The sequence below is a fragment of the Chaetura pelagica genome, unplaced genomic scaffold, assembly GCF_000747805.2.
Source record: "Chaetura pelagica isolate M959 unplaced genomic scaffold, ChaPel_1.0 scaffold142, whole genome shotgun sequence".
In the NCBI taxonomy this organism is placed as follows: Eukaryota; Metazoa; Chordata; class Aves; order Apodiformes; family Apodidae; genus Chaetura; species Chaetura pelagica.
Window position 1 is genome coordinate 9,910,143 of NW_009952973.1, and position 17,771 is coordinate 9,927,913.

Below are 17,771 nucleotides of genomic sequence, written 5' to 3' on the forward strand. Positions count from 1 at the left end.
ATCATATCAAATTATACAAAGCTTCTAGAAATATTCAGCATAAGATCTTTCCTTGAATAATAATTAACCAAGCCCAAATGTACAAACAGCATATGCCCTACTTGTCAGTCACAATCAAGTCTGCAAGAGTCCTGATGCATGTAGCACCTCTACAGATTGCAGGGTCTTATTTTGGTTTCTAATTTTTTATCTTTGGATTTTAAACTTTCCTGTCTAAATTAATAAAACAGGATGAAGCATCTGCTGTCTCACACTAGATCACTAGAGTGATCTAGTAACAGCAGATAAACTCTTATTCCTCATTTAGTTCTGAATCATTGTCACTGCTCTGCAGTCAGATTTGCTGTCTTTTGCTAAGACATCCAGCATAAAGATCCAGCTGACTTGCTACTAGGAAAAAAAGAAAAAAAACAAGAAAAAAAATTAAAAAAACCCAAACAAACAGAAAAAAACCACAAAAAACGTGGGCACAGACTGTCAGACTCTGTTCTGGCAAAATTCCAGGCTGGTTATTAAATTCTGCTTGCCTAAGCCTTTGTTTATTTGTTATAATTGTTTGGAGGAATTTTGTATTCTGAGAAAAGAAGTTAAAATATTTCACTGCTATTGACCCTTGAATCCTAAATTTCTTTACAGATAAAAGAGTTAAGTTACTTATTTTCAACATGAGAATTATCTGAAAGTGAGATAACTGTTTTTTAATTTCATATGCAGATCTCAAAGCACTTCACACTGTAGGAAAGAATCTACACCTTATAAGAGGGAGCAAGGTACAAGGCAGGCATCAGGAGATCATCCAAGAAGGAATGCCAGAAGAGAAGATACACTTCTAAAGTCTGATGACCATCTGTGAAGCCAAAATCTTTTGCTGGAGTGAAATTCAGCTTACTGATAGATCAGTGAGTTGTTCAACTCCTAAAATATTCATGGGAGATGTGAAACCGTGCCGTAAGTAAATGAAACTAAAATGCAGAGCTGGCAGAATTCAGAAAACAAAAGTCACAATGTGGCAAACAACATGTAAAATGTGGTTGCAGAGATGTAAGATGCAAACAAATTATAATCATCCAATGAATAATGCCAATTGCTTTTTTAGAGTTGATGAAATGACTAGCATTTTCAGGCTAGCCCAAGTTAGGATCCAGTGTTAGTAATCACAGAGATAAGCAAGGAGATACATGTAGTTACTCTAGGTGCTCTCTTACAGAAAATACGTATTTATATTTAAGACTTATTAGGATGATCAGGTTATGAAAGATGTGCTACATGATTTTCATCAGCTTTTGCAAACGGCAAGGTCTAAAATCCAATAAGAAGTTTTATACATATTCATACGTCAAGGACCTAGTCCGATTTTTTTTCTAGAATGTGCTGTCACAGCAGAAGATAACAGGACTGGTTCATGTAGTAGCCATCTTATAAAAACAAACAAACAAAACCCCTCAACTTTTGTAGGAAATGCTTTTAATAAGCAGGAAATATTCTTCCATAAGCAATATCCATATTAAAATATGCCATTACCTAGATGCTAAACTGTACCTACAGATTTTCTTTTGAAGATTTAAACCTTGCAACAAGTTATAAATGGATCCTCTGGTGCACTGGGAAGCAAGAAATATAGTATCACAAAAATCCAGTACTATCTGAATGAACTACTAGTATATACACTGTTTTATTCTCTGTATAGCCTATAGGTTGTTGGGCTGATATGACTGATTCAGTGTTGTTTTGTGAGTCCAAAGTATTTAAAGAAATATTTCAACACATCATATGCATCGGAACATACTGAGTTCATGTAACAGCTAATCAAAGTCTTTCATGAATCAGTTTAAAATTTATCTGTCTTGCATTATTCAAAATAGGACAGTGTCAGATTATTTTTATAAATAGGTTCATAATTTTAAATTTTAAACTTTAAAAAGCTGGAATATAACTAAAATTATATGCTGAAAAAAAAAAAAGATACAGTCATTTTTAATTGCCAAGTTATGCTTCTTATGTTAAGATACTTTCTGGAAGACGTGTTTAAAAAGTAGCTTTAAATATCTTTCGATTAAGCAGAAATTAAAACATGGTGTGTTCTGAGTGAAGTCAAAGAGAGCAGTGACATTTAATGATGGGTTTTAAAGGAGGGTAGACAGGTTTTCAGCCAGCTATTCCAAATACATAAGTAGTTCTAGCAGTTGAAAGCAGAGCATTTAAATCCTTTTGACATTCTTAATTGGATGTTCCCTCACTCTTGCCTGTCTTGCTCTTTGCCTTTATTTTTCTCTGAGTTTTTCAGAATATTAAAAATGTTCATAACCTTGCAAAAATAATGCACTTAAACATTTGTTATGTGTATGAGGTCGCATTATGAGCACAGCAGAGAACCATTAGTCAGTGCAATTATACCTGGTGATAGTTTACCCCCAACATTTATCAGACAAGGCAGATAAACAGATGCATACACTTATTTAAAATATTATATTTTGCCAGAGGTTAGATATGTGAAGAATCAAACTGACAGTAATGGAGGTTTTGGTACAGAATGGGAGTAGCGTGAGCTCTGTAACTGTCTTTGTGTTTTTATGTGCATGCTTGTGTATGTATAGGGTCCAGTATATATAAAAAACAATTTTGGCCATTTTTTTAATCCCACAGTCTAGACTCTAAACAAGCTATTTCACATTAAGTGATTCTTCAGTATTTTTAGCTGATGCTTTTATATCACATCTGTTGGTATGTCATTTGGGACATGCTCACGATACATTAATGTAAGACAAACAAGCAGCTATCACAGAGCTTTCAATCACAAACAAGCAGCTATCACAGAGCTTTCAATCACAAAAAAACCTTCATACAAGGGGGGAAGGGAAGAAAGACTCTTACTGTTAAATAATTAAAAAGGGAATCATTATAAGAGGAAAAGAAACAAAAAAGAGAGTGTGTAGGTTATCAATAGCCATTGTCTCTTCCATCAGAAAACTAAAGAGGATCAAGTCAAGGTGGAAGATGGCAGGTCTAACACCAATACAAGGCCTTTTGGGCCTTCATACAGGATGCTTCAGATATCAAGAGCTTATATGAGTTTAGGTTGGTTCTGGACAAGAAAATGCATGAAGGACAGAAACCCATGATGAGAGCAATTGTAGCCAGTGTTCAGCTTTGCTAAAATACTCAGGATCAGATCACCACAAATTTTTAGCCTGTGGCATTTGTAAATTTTCACTGTGTATCATGTAATTCTATGCTTTGTTTTCCAAGGAAGCAAGCCATTAATTTAAGCGAAGCAAAAATTAATACAGAGCGAGAATTCTTATGCCCCAAAGCTGAGAAGTAGGCAATGTGATGTGACTGCACTAGTACAAAGTTTAATCTACCACAAGGTAGGTATTGCAAGAACAAAGCAAAGGCTCTTCTAATCACCTCTGCTTTTCACATTCTTCTGAAAAATTAAGTGGATCTTTTTCACCTTGCTCTGGTCCTATACTGTTTACTCAGGATCAGATCACCACAAATTTTTAGCCTGTGGCATTTGTAAATTTTCACTGTGTATCATGTAATTCTATGCTTTGTTTTCCAAGGAAGCAAGCCATTAATTTAAGCGAAGCAAAAATTAATACAGAGCGAGAATTCTTATGCCCCAAAGCTGAGAAGTAGGCAATGTGATGTGACTGCACTAGTACAAAGTTTAATCTACCACAAGGTAGGTATTGCAAGAACAAAGCAAAGGCTCTTCTAATCACCTCTGCTTTTCACATTCTTCTGAAAAATTAAGTGGATCTTTTTCACCTTGCTCTGGTCCTATACTGTTTAAACTTCTGAAGCCAATGTAACTTAGTTTTTAACTAAAGTAGGCCCCTCTTTACACTTATTTCTTTATTACATGGTGTTAAACATAATTGTTTTCTTGAGAGTTCAGCACACCAATGGTCAATTTAACAAAACTACATTTTCAGGATTTCCCCACCACCACCTTTTCAGTTATATAACTCTGTTGTGGGATGTTTATTTCCCAAACCACTTGCTTCAAAACACTTTATCTTTTAGCTTAGTACATCCCAAGCTATTGCACACATCAGCAAAGATAGAATGTGGCAGCCATAGCCTCAGGTAACTCACAAATGAGCTGCGTCCACAACTGATAGAGTGGAGGAGAAAGCATGACTTGCTGTGCTTAGTGGTAACTGAGTTAATTATCTGTTGACATTGATATTCCATTATAGTTGCCACATTTCACAGAAATCCATAGGTTACTAGGGTTCAGATGTGATTAACCAAAGTAAAAGAAAGAAAATCAGGAAATTCACGAACTGCAGATTCCTGGAAACATTATGGCATGAACCATAACGCCACAAAATTTTCCTTTTCTTGTGCCTCCCATGAGTACCTGTTACTAGTATCAGAGGTGAGCATTGGGTGCACTATGACTTTGTGACAATTCATGGCAAATGTTAGGCATAAGTGTGGCACTTTCGCAATGTACTGTGAAAGTGATGTGCAGGAGAGAGCTGAAAACACTGAGCCACCCACTTTTTTTTGTGGCTGTTGGTCTGGTTGAAGTGCTGACCACCTGAAAATTCTGGACCAATTAATGGCAAAAGTACCTTCTTATTCCCTGCAAGGGAGAAGAGATGCTGAAAGGAAGAGAGTTCAGCCACTAAAGATAGTCTATGTTAGGATCTAGCAACTCAGGTCAACCAAAAGCAGAGGACAACAGCTACCAGGAACTGTGAAATGCGAGGTTTTCAGGATAAAATAAGCAGGCAGTGTATATAGATAGGACAGTTCCTGGTCAACAGGTACTGTAGTAAGTTATTGATCCTGTGGAGAGTGAGGTAGTTACAGTTGTGATGCACAAAGTTGAGATACAAGGTAAAGAGTAGAAACAATTACCTAGGAGAGCACTGTAACAGGTAAAAGTGACAAGGAGGAATAGTACCACTAAAAGAGGATGCAAAGATGGTGAACAGCTGCCCAGAATGGTGCACAGTCTCATCCAAAATTCTCATTTAGGAGAGTGTAATGATATTACTGCAGAGTTAGAAGCCAAACCAGATGAAAGGGTAAACCATTGATAGGTTAAAAACCCCCTTATATTTCTGTTAACATACGTTTCTAATACGTATTGTGGCATCAGATACAGAGTTCTCATTTAGAAATACAGATTTTTCATGTTTACTATCCACAGTTAAGTATTTCAAAGCTTCTCTAGGGGATTATGTTACATTCTTGGCCTTGAAGGCCATTACCCCATTGACTGTTTTGTCTCAATTTCTCTTCAGTAGCAGATTAGCCAGGAAATAGGCATCCACTGCTCTGCTGCATAACAGGGCACTCAAGCAAGGTCAGATCTTGAAGTTGCTTCCTTTTCATAAAATAAATACAAGCTTCTCTGTTTCTTTTGGCATCAGAGCTGCAAAACAAAGAGTTACAGTTATGCACATAAATGCTTCTAAGATGTGAAACTTTTGTGACAATGTTTTCACCTGCAAGACAGTAAAAAGTTATTCCAGGGATTCTTGCAATTTCTATAGAGTAAATGCAGCTAGAGAAACAGATGGTCTAGTGGCTGTTAAAAACCTTTATCCATGCCACACCAGTCTGATGTTCCCAGGCAATTAGAAATAAGGAGAAATGGTTATGTTACCTGCAAAGTAGGTTTTGTGTTTGGGGTATAAATACCGTTGGGTAAAAATACCTTTTGGGTTTTTTTTGTTTGGTGCTTTTTTTAGAACAAAAGCAAATTGGAGGAAAGGAGTTGAATGTGATTTCAACACCTAACTAAGCTTAAAAAAAAAAAAAAAAAAAAAAAAAAAGAATCAGTGGAAGGCCCATTCCCCCCCAGTTGCTTAGAAAAGGATCAAGCACAATAACCTTTATTTCAAAAAGCCTATTCAGGGCCAAGATGATTTGATTTCCAGAGCTTCTGAGTGCTAGTAATGAACAGATTAATATGGAACAAGGTAATTACTTAAACCGCAGAATTTTGTGGAGAGATGATGGGCAAGGAGATAAGGGTGGGCAGGGATAGGACTTTTACATTGTTTGTTACAATGTTCATTCTTCTTCAATGGTAGTGGCTAAGACTTTTAAGCTATGAAGGGGTTTGCTCAGCATGGTTTAACCCTCATGGTGAAAGTTACAAGTTGGTTTTGAGTGTTCAGATGCTCAGTCTTCATTTATGCCCATAGCAGAAAAGAAACAGGTTTTTAACTGTGCTGCTGCAAGAACACTTGACAGCTCTCTCCTTAGAAGTTTCTGTGAGTAATTTAATTATTACTGCTTACTGTGCAATGCTTTAGAGCCTGGAGGGAGCAGGAGGCTCACAACTTGCTCAGTTTCTCACAGCTTCTTCTAAGGTTTGCAGTCTCTGCCTTTGGTTAACTCCCATTATTGGCACTCAAATTACTTTTGAAAAAGGATTCTTTAAAGATAAGGTTAGTAATATTGTTTTATTGGATTTTGGTTTGCCTTGGTTTGTTTTTTAATTTCTCCAACAGTATTCCCATGCTTTTCTGGACCATTGTAGGAGGCATATATTTAGGATGATGACAACTGGAACCACATTATGATCTGCATGTTTTTAATGACTCTCTCAGGTATTTTCTACTGGTTTATTACTTTTTATTATTTCATTTAATGTTAGTGCTGCTTCTTGCTTCAGCTTACAATGTTTTTATTAGAATGAAAATGTTCATACATAATTTGGTACTCTTTTTTTCAGCATAAGACATGCTGTGTTTTTGCAGATGTTAAGCTCAGCTCGTACAGTAGCTTAGGCAACCAGTATTTCCCAAATGTACAGCCTAACTACATGCTAACCCATTCAGTATAAAAAAGTACTTGGAATCACACACCTTTCCCCCAGAAAATTCCTTCTGTAACTAAAGGAAAACATTCCCATTTTGCTTCTGTTCATCTATTTTAGGATTATCCTGAAATGAAAAATTTAGCAGGCTGGACAGAAACAGGAGTTCAAATACTGCATCAGCCTCCTGGAGCTCACCCTGGGTATTATGCCACAGGTAATGCCTTTCTTTGTACACTCTGTAATTCCCATCTAACTCCTCAACAGAACTTTGGTGCATGTTCAGTCTCTTGAGAGTCTGGATATTTCTTCACTGGTCACCTTTCTTGAGTATCTGAAGGATGGTGGGGATTCCACTTGTTTTTACAAAGAAAACTGCTAGGCTGAGTTCAAGCTTCCATGCTTGGACACATATGTTCTAGGACTGAGGGTTTATTCAACTCTTTTAGAAATTTTTATTTATTTTAGAAATAAAAAGCATTACTCAAGAATTTCCATATTCTGTGCTCTTGTTTAGCTAGTATATGCTTTGGAGCCACTCTTTTGTTTTTCTTTTGGGTAATATTGCTTGGCCTCACTTTGCTTTTTAAGCAAAACCTCAATATTCAAAACATTCATGTTAGATGACCATTATTGTTAAAGAAGCACCAATTTTCTTGAAGTCCTGTTCTCAGAGAAAAGGAAATACAATCACTAATTAGCATTAGATGATTTTTCAGGTCCCTGAAATACCAGATTCTGCTTTCTATAGTAAAGTTTACACTGAGATGATGGCCTGAGATACATGTATATCAATAACAAATTACCATATCCAAAAGAAAAATATTAAAAGTTAAAACAAAAAAAGATTTTTTTTCTATCTCTCCAAGTGTAGCAACTGTTTCTGTCACATCTTATTTTCTTTTTTATGAGTAGAAGACTATTTTTTTTTCTTTGATCAACAGTGGTACATTAATTTCTGGCAGCTGTCATTCAGAAGCCTTATAGAACTTGAAGCTCTCTAAACTTCAACTTTTTAATTTTTCCATATAGGAGGAAATAGGATAATCTGAATTGGACATACCGTATGTCCTTGCAAATAACATGTCCTACTTGCTGCAGGTTCTCTGTGGGCACAGCTGTTCAGTATGTCAGTTTCCTATAAGACACTCCAATTCGATGGTTAACCACTATCCAGTTTCTCAGGTGCTCAACAATTGCAGGCTGTAGCAAGTCATCTCTAGCCATCTGTATCAGGATTAGAACCTGTCACATGAAAGATACTTAACATGCTGCTGAAGGATGCCCAAAGCTATTACAGAAGAGTGCTTACTGCAAGGTCTCCTCTGTAAATGCTAAGCCCGTTTTGTTCAGTTTTCTCCCACTATCATGTGAGGAAGTTTGGTGTAACTTAAATCCCTTTTTTTTTCCTTAATCTTTTTGCCAGTGTTCTTTAGTACTGCATTTGAAACCTTCCCTTGCAGAAAACCAAACAAAACAACAAAAAATCCAAACAAAAAAAACCCCAATCTGGTGTTGAGGACCTACTATTAAGTTTGGAAATCAACTCTATTGGTGCAGTTTTACCTTTCATTAGGCATTAAATATAAAGTAATCTTAGAATCAAAACAGTATTATACCATTTATATAGAAGTGGTTAAACTGCTGAGAGTCATGAAAGTACATGATAAATTTTAAGATGTGGAGAAATTTAATTCGTGCCAGTTTAAAAAAAAAAAAGTCCATATTATTCTCTTAAAATTTAGTGTTCAGAAGAAGAAAGGGAGCAGAGAAAGTAATAGTGAAAACTGATTCTGGATGTGGGAAAATTCAGAAGCTGTGTGTGCTGTTTGTGAGAGAGTTGATTTGTGTTACATGCTTTTCAGCTGCGAACACAAACTTAAATCCCAAAAGAGAATAATGTTCTTACTTTGTTTTATTTGCAGTCATAGCAAAGTTTACCCATGAATGCTGAGAGGATTCCACTGCCTGAAGAAATGACATCATGAAGAAGACTGACACGGAGATGAAGACTGTGGCAGACTCTGCATTATCTTCAGCATCTGTAACACCAATGTGCAAGTAAACACAAGCCAGCACTGTTTCTTTAAAATTTCACTAATTTTTTGCTCTTGGATTGTTCCTTATTTTTTAATCAAACTGAATGGTACATCACATCTCATCTTTTAAAGTAGGGGCAAGTTGCACATAGTGAACTTTTTTTTTCTACTAGTGCTCCTCTCTTTTGCTGTTTTTCCTGGAATATTATTTTTACCCTCTCCAGCATTATGATCTTGAAAAATCTGAAATTTGAATCACACAGGTTACCTAAATGCAAGCTGCAGGGTCTGTCACAATACTTCAGCTCTACTTACACCAGTAGTGTTTCAAACACTGCTGTGTATCATTTGGATGCCAACCAGTTACCAAGAATGCATTAAATTGGGAAAATCATCATGTGATGGATGTGTACTGGAAACACCCTGGTCATTCAATAGTTAGTCTACAGTTTTATTCCTATCTTGTGTAATTGCTATTAAATGCTATTTAAAACAGCAGATGTTCACTCTAGGCATGGCTGCACTTTGTGAACAAAGCAATTCCTGTGTGTGTCATGACAAGGTATATTTTTTGTCATACGTTGAAACTCCATTGAGTCCAACCAATGTAAAATTTATTTGAATAATTGAAACCGAATTTGACCTACAAGGTCTCATTGTTAAGCTTTAGAAATCATTAATGATTCATACAAATTAAGACAGCTCATGTATATTAATGCAATGTTATTATTCTAATTATCTTTGCATATGGCATAGTAAATATTGATACTATTAATAAAGTTAAAGCAAGATGGAATAGAATATTCATAATTTAGTTCTCAGTACATTACAGATGTTTTATGCTGAGAATTAATATTGTGTGAAGTTATATGTAACTTTGATAGGTTGTAATTTGACTGCTTATGTTACCTACCATAATGTCTGTTCTCTCCTTGATTATAACCTTATGGAAAAAAAAAAAAAAAAAAAAAAAGAATTGTCATAAAAGAGATTTTCCATAAGTAAAAAACAAGAACTATAAATGAAAAGATCTTAAATTAGTCTAATTTTGAAGAGCTACCACATTCATCTCAAAGGCTTTTTGCTTCTTTAATCACCGTGTTGCCCCCACTATAGTTAGTTGGTTTGGTAAGATTTCAGCACTGCAACTTCCTTTGGGTCTTCATATCTTCCTTTTTCTCTATTTTGAGCCTTCAGAATTTCTAGAATTTAAACTATAAAGCCCTGTGTAGAGTCCCAAACTATTGCTTGCTCTCTAGTCCTTGTGAATTTGAGATATCATCTCTCAAATCTTGCTGGCATCTAAGATTTAGTCTTTCTAAATCTGAATGTAGAACTGCCTTCTTTCAAGTCTCACTTTACTGTCTCATTTCTCTTGAAGGCTGGTCTATTTTTCTCTCATCTTTCCTCTGACAATTAGCTCTCTCCGGCCTTTTTCAGTCCAACATCATCAAGTTGTCATTACACTCTCTAGTCCTTTTTGTTCTAAGCCCATGAAAAAAAAAAATATCTAAGGTTTGAAAATGCCTTAAGAAAGAGGGTTCACTTACCTTAAAAATAAGTTACTCCACTTCCTTTTGGCCACTCTTTATTTTTCTCAGAATGCAAGTAGGAAGATTTGAGAAGGCTTCATGGCCCCTGCTTCTTTTGCTTCTTTGTTGCCAGGCTAGCCTTCAGTTTGTTTCACAGAATCACAGAATCTTAGGGGTTGGAAGGGACCTCGAAAGATCATCTAGTCCAACCCCCCCTGCCGGAGCAGGATCACCTAGAGCACATCACACAGGAACATGTCCAGGTGGGTTTTGAATGTCTCCAGAGAAGGTGACTCCACAACCTCTCTGGGCAGCCTGTTCCAGTGCTCTGTCACAGAAGTTTTTCCTCATGTTTACATGGAACCTCCTATGCTCTGGTTTGCACCTGTTGCCCCTTGTCCTATCACTGGACATCACTGAGAAGAACCTGGTTCTGTCCTCCTGACACTCAGCCTTTTATATATTTATAAATGCTTATGAGGTCTCCCCTCAGTCTCCTCCAAGCTAAAGCAACCCAGCTCCCTCAGCCTCCCTCTGTAAGGGAGATGTGCTACTCCCTTAAAGCAGTTTTATATAGAAAACCAGCATTTTAGCGTAAACTGTTCTCTAGAGGTAAGTGGCCTGGGTTCTTTTTCTTTTGGAATTTCTTCCTGCACTAGACCAAATGTGCTTGAAAACTTGTATAATGCAACTGCAGTGGACTTTCAGGTCTTTCTAGCTTGTGTATAATTCTTTACACTTTAAATACCAACTACTAGCTGGTTCATATATTGTAAATATATGATCTTCATTATATGCACTTAAAATTGTATGAATATGTGTATATATATTATGTATGAATATAAACTAAGCCAATTAAGAAGGTACTATTTGATTGATAGTCCTACAAAAAGAGGTTCTCTGTCACCCAATGATAAATGAAAAGGAATTAAAATAGAAATTAAGAACTAAAAATCATTTACAAATTACACCTTAAATCACATTGATTAAAGCATATTTCTGCAGATGCTTAGCTTAAGATAAATAAATAATAAGTCTAATTCATCAGATACATGCTCAGAGTACATCTGACTAAAGTTTATTTCTATGTGCTCTTCAGTTTTGCACATCAGACTCCCAGGATCATATTTTCCGGATGCTTGGTTGCATTATCTGTTCCTAGCACAAAAATATTGATGTGAAAGTCTTGTTTAAGTGATCATCTAAGAATTCTTTTTTTAACATTAGTCACAAGCCAGGACAGCATCCTTTTCTCTAGAGCAATGAATTATGCTGCCTTAATCACAAAAATTAATTTCTAGAATTCATTTCTAAACATTTTTCTGCATATCTTTAAAGAAATAATATACAAATTCTATGGTTTAATGCATAGATTACCTTGAATCAAGTGCAAAACTATTTTGTACTGAATGAGTCAGTGGTGAAGAGAAGGTAGAAGGAAGAGAGGAGAAACCCTAGTATACAATTGTTTTCTTAAGGACAATGATTTTTAAAGGTCATTTTTCTAATCTGTCCAGTAGAAGCATAAATCATTTTATTAGTGAATCAAGGTCTATCATTTTTTTATTAAAAGCTTCACCAGTAATCTCACACATCACCTAGCACTAGCTATAGCATTAAAAAAACAACAGAAATGGAACAGCAACCCCAAAAAAACAACAAACGTTCAAAATTAGCAACGTTAACAACTGCATAGCACTCGGGTTAGAAAAGTCTATAATAAAAAAATATTTATAATCTCCTGGCTACAGCCAAATATTGTAGTCTGTTTCTTTTCCATTCATTTCTTCCAGCATATGGAAGGGGAGGAGCATGTTATGCTACTCACACTACCTCACTCCCTGCCAGCTGCTAATATAAAATGGCACTGTTCTCTAGGGAGACTTGTGTTATACGTGTTTCTTCAAAGATCAGTATAAATTCTTCCCCTCTCTGCTCTTACAGTTGTTCTGCATAACCATGGTTTAGCTTTACCTAGGTTATTCTGCTCTTCATGCATATATATCTTTTAAAGTAGCAACACAAAGTCCTTTTAGCACCAGTTCTCAATAGTTTGAGTTCATTCACCTGTTTCTCATAAGGCTGCAGTATGGTTCTTCCTTAGTACCCTTAATTTACATATAAAAGCTGATAAACTCTGCTGTAGAATACACAAAAGACTGGATCAGCTTTCTGGTGTTCAGTCAGGGTTCCCCTATGCAGCCCCATTTACAATTTGGCTATTCTCCTTCCCTCTGCTAAAACATGACATGCACTTGTGAGACTATAAAACAATACAGTATTGCAACACTAAATTAGATTATACAATGAAAGCATCTGGGATATTCTTTCCATTCCATTTCCCTTCACTTCCCACCTTTTAAGTTCAGATACAATTTTTCTCTGGCCTTCTCAGTGCATATATGTGTATATACATTTGCTGTGCACACAGTAAAGCAAGGGAGCTTTGTAAAGAGGCAGGTTCAAGAGCCTAGAGTAAAAAAACAAATATCTGATTTCATATTGACTATCTGATGTATAATTTAAAGGAGACTATTTGCATGATTTTCAAGTATTTTGTTTAAATACACCTATAATTCTATTAGATCATTTTGCAGGTTGACTAAACATGTACGCTGGCACCCTCTGGGTCTGAAGTAGTCAGCAGAGCATTGTGCTACAAACTTACATTTCTGTTTAGCAAAAAATATACTCATTGCTAAATACAACAATCATAGAGAGTTTGACAACTAGTATATGCACAAATTAAAGTTTTTATGATTTTTTCATAATGATTTTGCTATAGAAAAACTCTTATATAGTCCTTCATATACTCCCAAGCAAATAGTATTACTAATGTTGCAACACCAATGAAAATGAAATAAAAATTATTCACCAGAAATACTGAGAAATTGCATTCACAGATGACTTAAACTGAATTTAAAAAAAAAGCAAACAACAAAACAAAAACAACAAAAACCCACCAAAACTGACCTTTAAATTTCCTATTAGACCAGTATGTAGATGTACTCATAAGAACTAACTAACCATAGTTCTTGAACTGGATTTACCTGTACTATGGTTGGTTTTACAGTGTAACTACATTCCTCCAATCATGTTTGGTGGCTAAGAGATCAAGTATATATGTTGATCCAGCAGAGCTAGATTTATGTTTTTTTAAAACTGATCATAATGAAGTTTAACACATTATTTTTAAACTAAAAAATTCATCCGGAGAAAATAATCTTTTATTTTTCAGTGTTCAGATGTCTCAAGCACTATGCTCTTCTTTCAGATTTATTCTGTTTTGGATCAGCAACTGTTTAATTGTTTGTACAAAGAAACTTACTTCCAAAGAAAAAACAGGAGAGTGAAGAAAAAAAAGTCTTGTTATCCTGTTTCAAACAAGGAGAATGTCCTGAGAATCTGATTTTTCTGCTTCTCACTCAAACACTTTGGGCTTTTGGGCTACAAGTTATTCTGTGATGGCTTTTTTAAAGGCCTTTCTTCTCTGCTTGGTTTACTAGGCTGCTGTTATGCAATAAAAACTGGGGATGGGGAGGGTGGAAAGGGGGTTGAGAAGCAGAAGCTTGCATTTAAACATTACAGAAAAAGCTAATCTAGGGAAAATTCAACATCTAAATATATTTATCTGAACAATCTATTGGGTTTTACTCATGACTGTCTATATAGCCAAGAAATGGCAGAAATACTGCAGCTACCATTTTAAAAACTTCATGCATTTCCAAAAAAATCCATGTGAAAAAAAAAAAAAAGAAAAAAGAAAAAATATTTAAACTGCTAAATTTGTTTAAAATTAATTGGATAACCCCTTGGAAAAATTAGATTATCAAGTGTTTCTGTTTCAGTGAATCAGATTTTCCTATTTGGGGTGATAGGAGGGAAAGTGCAGCTTGAAAACCAGAGGATTTTACAGCTCTTCCTTGCTGGTAAGAGAACAGAAAGAACTGATGTGACAGCTCAGTCTAACAGAAGCAAATCAGTTTATTCCCCTCTGTAACATCCTCTAGTAGGATGTAATGCAGTGTCTACTGATGAACTCAATCACTTTATCATTGTTTTTACATACTTAGCTTAATAGGCGGCATACGTTAGATATCAAAACTTCTCTGTGTTGTCATACACAAAAAAAAAGGGAATTAAAATGCAACTTACTGTTTCGCTCTCACCTTATAAATATTTATCAGGAAGCAAAATGATCCACAAGGGCTTTCTTGGGTTCCTTCATCCATCAAATATTGTGACAATGTATTCTGCCCTTTATCACAATATGTGTAACTAAGAATTTCTTTTTCACAGAAAAAATGAAATCCCCAGTTCTTATTCTCATTTTTAGTGAAACAATAATATTGAAAATACTCATCTGGCACAAAAATATTATTCCTGTCAGCAATGATTCTTTAGTATGTATGACTCAGTGTCAGTGACCCCTGCTAAGCTCTGGAAAGAAAAGAGAGCTATTTGACTTTTTGTCTCTTTTTTTTTCCTTTTTTCTTTTTTCTTTACAGATAGAATACTGTATGATAAAGCCCTAGAGGGCACAGAGAAGCAATTATCACCACATTTCTTGCACTTAGTCTTGTTTTTCTCCTTGTTCTTCTCACATTGTCCTGCCTGCTTGTTTTTTTATGTAATAAGCTTTCTGGACAAGAAGCATGGATTTTTCCCAGACTGGAAAACAGTTTAATACTGTAGGTACTATTGCAACATACAATTAACATTATGAACAATGGAATCTTATTTAATAACAGTAATCTGCAGAGGCTGATGAACTCTTGGAGATACAGTTAGAGCATTTTCCAAAATACACAAAATCAAATCAAGGTGTAATTTGTCTCAGCAAAAGTGAGTCATTATTATCCAAATTGTACAGTTGTGAATTTTACTTGGTTTTAATCTCAGAAGGTCCTAGTGCCTGTCTGTTTTGACCCACTAGCATTCTGATGCTGATTCTAAAGAGCTTTTCCAGCTATAAACTGGATACCATCTGTTGAGAGGGTGAAAAAAGGAATTCAGACTTTGATGGCACCATTTTTTTAGGAAAACTTTTTCCTTTCTTCCAGGTGTTGCATAAAATGTGAATGCATTCTTTTCACTTCTGGTATCTTATCTTCAAGAGTGCTTTTTATGCACAGGGGTTTGGGGTTTCCTTTAAGCCAAATGCTACTATGATTTGGCAGGCTGTTGTAGGCCAGTAAGTATTTATGTGCATTCAAAATGTATCACATAATGCACTAATGTTGCACTCAAAACATTTAGACAAATTTAATTCTGGCTACAATTACCACTATAATGGAAATAATTCCTTTCAATAGCTCTGCTGCATGTTCCTTGTAGTTCATACTGTACTTTTATGAGTTTCAAAACAGTGTTTTTGACATATATTTTATAAACAGAAAATTCTGAAATTCAATAACTTATCCAGTTCTCACATCACAAGAATTAGACCATTCTTTCAACCTACACCTTTTATAATAATGCTACAAAGTGTTTTCCTCTGTCCATATCTTCAATTTTTGTTTTCACAAATCACAATGCCTCCTATGGCTTACTTTTAATGTCAGTGATAATACCTATAGATTTTATCATCATCCAGTTTATCTATTACAATTAGTTAGTAGGAAAAAATACTCTCATATATCTGATAACACAAAATTATTAATATACTGTGATTCCAGGAGTAATACAGTACTTTAAGAAAGTGAATGTTCTGTTTAATGGTCTTTTGAAATATGGTAGAGAATGTTGCTGAAAGAGCTGAAAGTTGAAAACAGCCTTTGAGAACAAGAAAGAAGTGACTCACTGTTGGTAGCCAAAAGCTGCAAATAGTATCTTTGACAAAAAAAAATAAATTACTTACTTGTGAAACAGAGCAGCTGATTTTCTCGATCAGCACACTGATTGGCAAAAGGAAGTTGAAATAATACTCTGGAAACCAAACATCTGTACTGTGTGTGTATATATATATATATGTAAAATGGGTTGACACATCATTTGAAAAACTGAAGTCTTCCTATCTTGTCTTTGAACTTCTAAAGTGGTATCCACTTCAACTCTTAAAAGTAGTTCTGCCTACAGCAATGGCACAAATTATTTTTTTGTTCAAGCAAAATCTACCTGAAACAGGGCAATATAGTAAAATACTATTACAAAGGGGATCAATGGAGTTGTCACACATTGACCACAAAGAGTGAAAACCTGCACTAGAATCCTCCTTAGGTTGCTCTTTGGAAAGCTAACATGCCTTAGGGCTCTACACCATTCATAACAGTGACTGCTTTTCTTTGTTTTAGCACAGTTTTTGTTCACCCAATTACAAATGAACAAAACTCCCTAAACAAACATACAAGCTATAGTTCTCTCAAACCTGTTTTAATTACCACACTCCTCAGTAGTCATCACAAAAATCTCTCAAGTTGAATGAAAAAATAAATACAAGTTCTTAAAATATTTAATGATCTGCATTCTCTTTAATCTTGACAAAAATAATAAAAATCTACAATGATGAAATATATTCTTGAATGGAAAGTAAAGAATTTTTAGCAGTTGTTTTTGGTTTTTTTAGGGAAGTTCAATTTTGAAACATGGAAGTTATTTTTGGTATTGTGAAACTGTTACAATCCGGTTTGTACTAGTTATAAGAACCCTTGAAAAGCATCAAGGACACAGTCATACCACCCTGCCTTTTTCCTGAACAACTTATTTATGTACATGAAGATCAAAGTAAATAAATGCAACTATTCAGGACAAGACACTCTCAAGTCAAAAATTTAAAAAAATCTTGAATTTTCAGATTCCTTATGACAAATATAAACATTTCTGTATCACAGTATAGTTGCTTATGGAAGAGACATCTGAACATAGCCCAGTCTATCCCCTCACATTCTTCCCCCTTCTGCCAAGAGATGACTTCAGGAAATCAACACTACCCCAAACATAAATAATTTTAAAAGTCAGTCTGGATTAATTAAAGGCTTCAGCTCCGCTCTACATAGGTGATGATTCAGATTTCACATCATCTCTATTTGTGTAAACATTAAGCAGGCTGGAGGGGAAAAAAAATATATAAAGCCACACAATCAAGTATGCTGTTCAGTTAACCTGACAGTAACCTCCCTAGAACCACTGGCTATAAGAAATTCAAAACCACTTGGAAAATGTTCACAGTTACAATGCTAGTCAAATATAATTGTCATGAAGACAATTTTCCTATCACTTCTCACTGAAAGCACAATAATGTGTCTGGCTTAGTATACCCTGGTTACTTTTGCACGTGATAAATTTGTATACAATTAGTAATAATGTTATTAATTAATCTTTAATTTGAAGGAGTTCAATGCAGAAGACCTTACATCTGTATGAACCCACCCTATACGACAAAGATTAGAGGTGTCAAAATCTGATAAT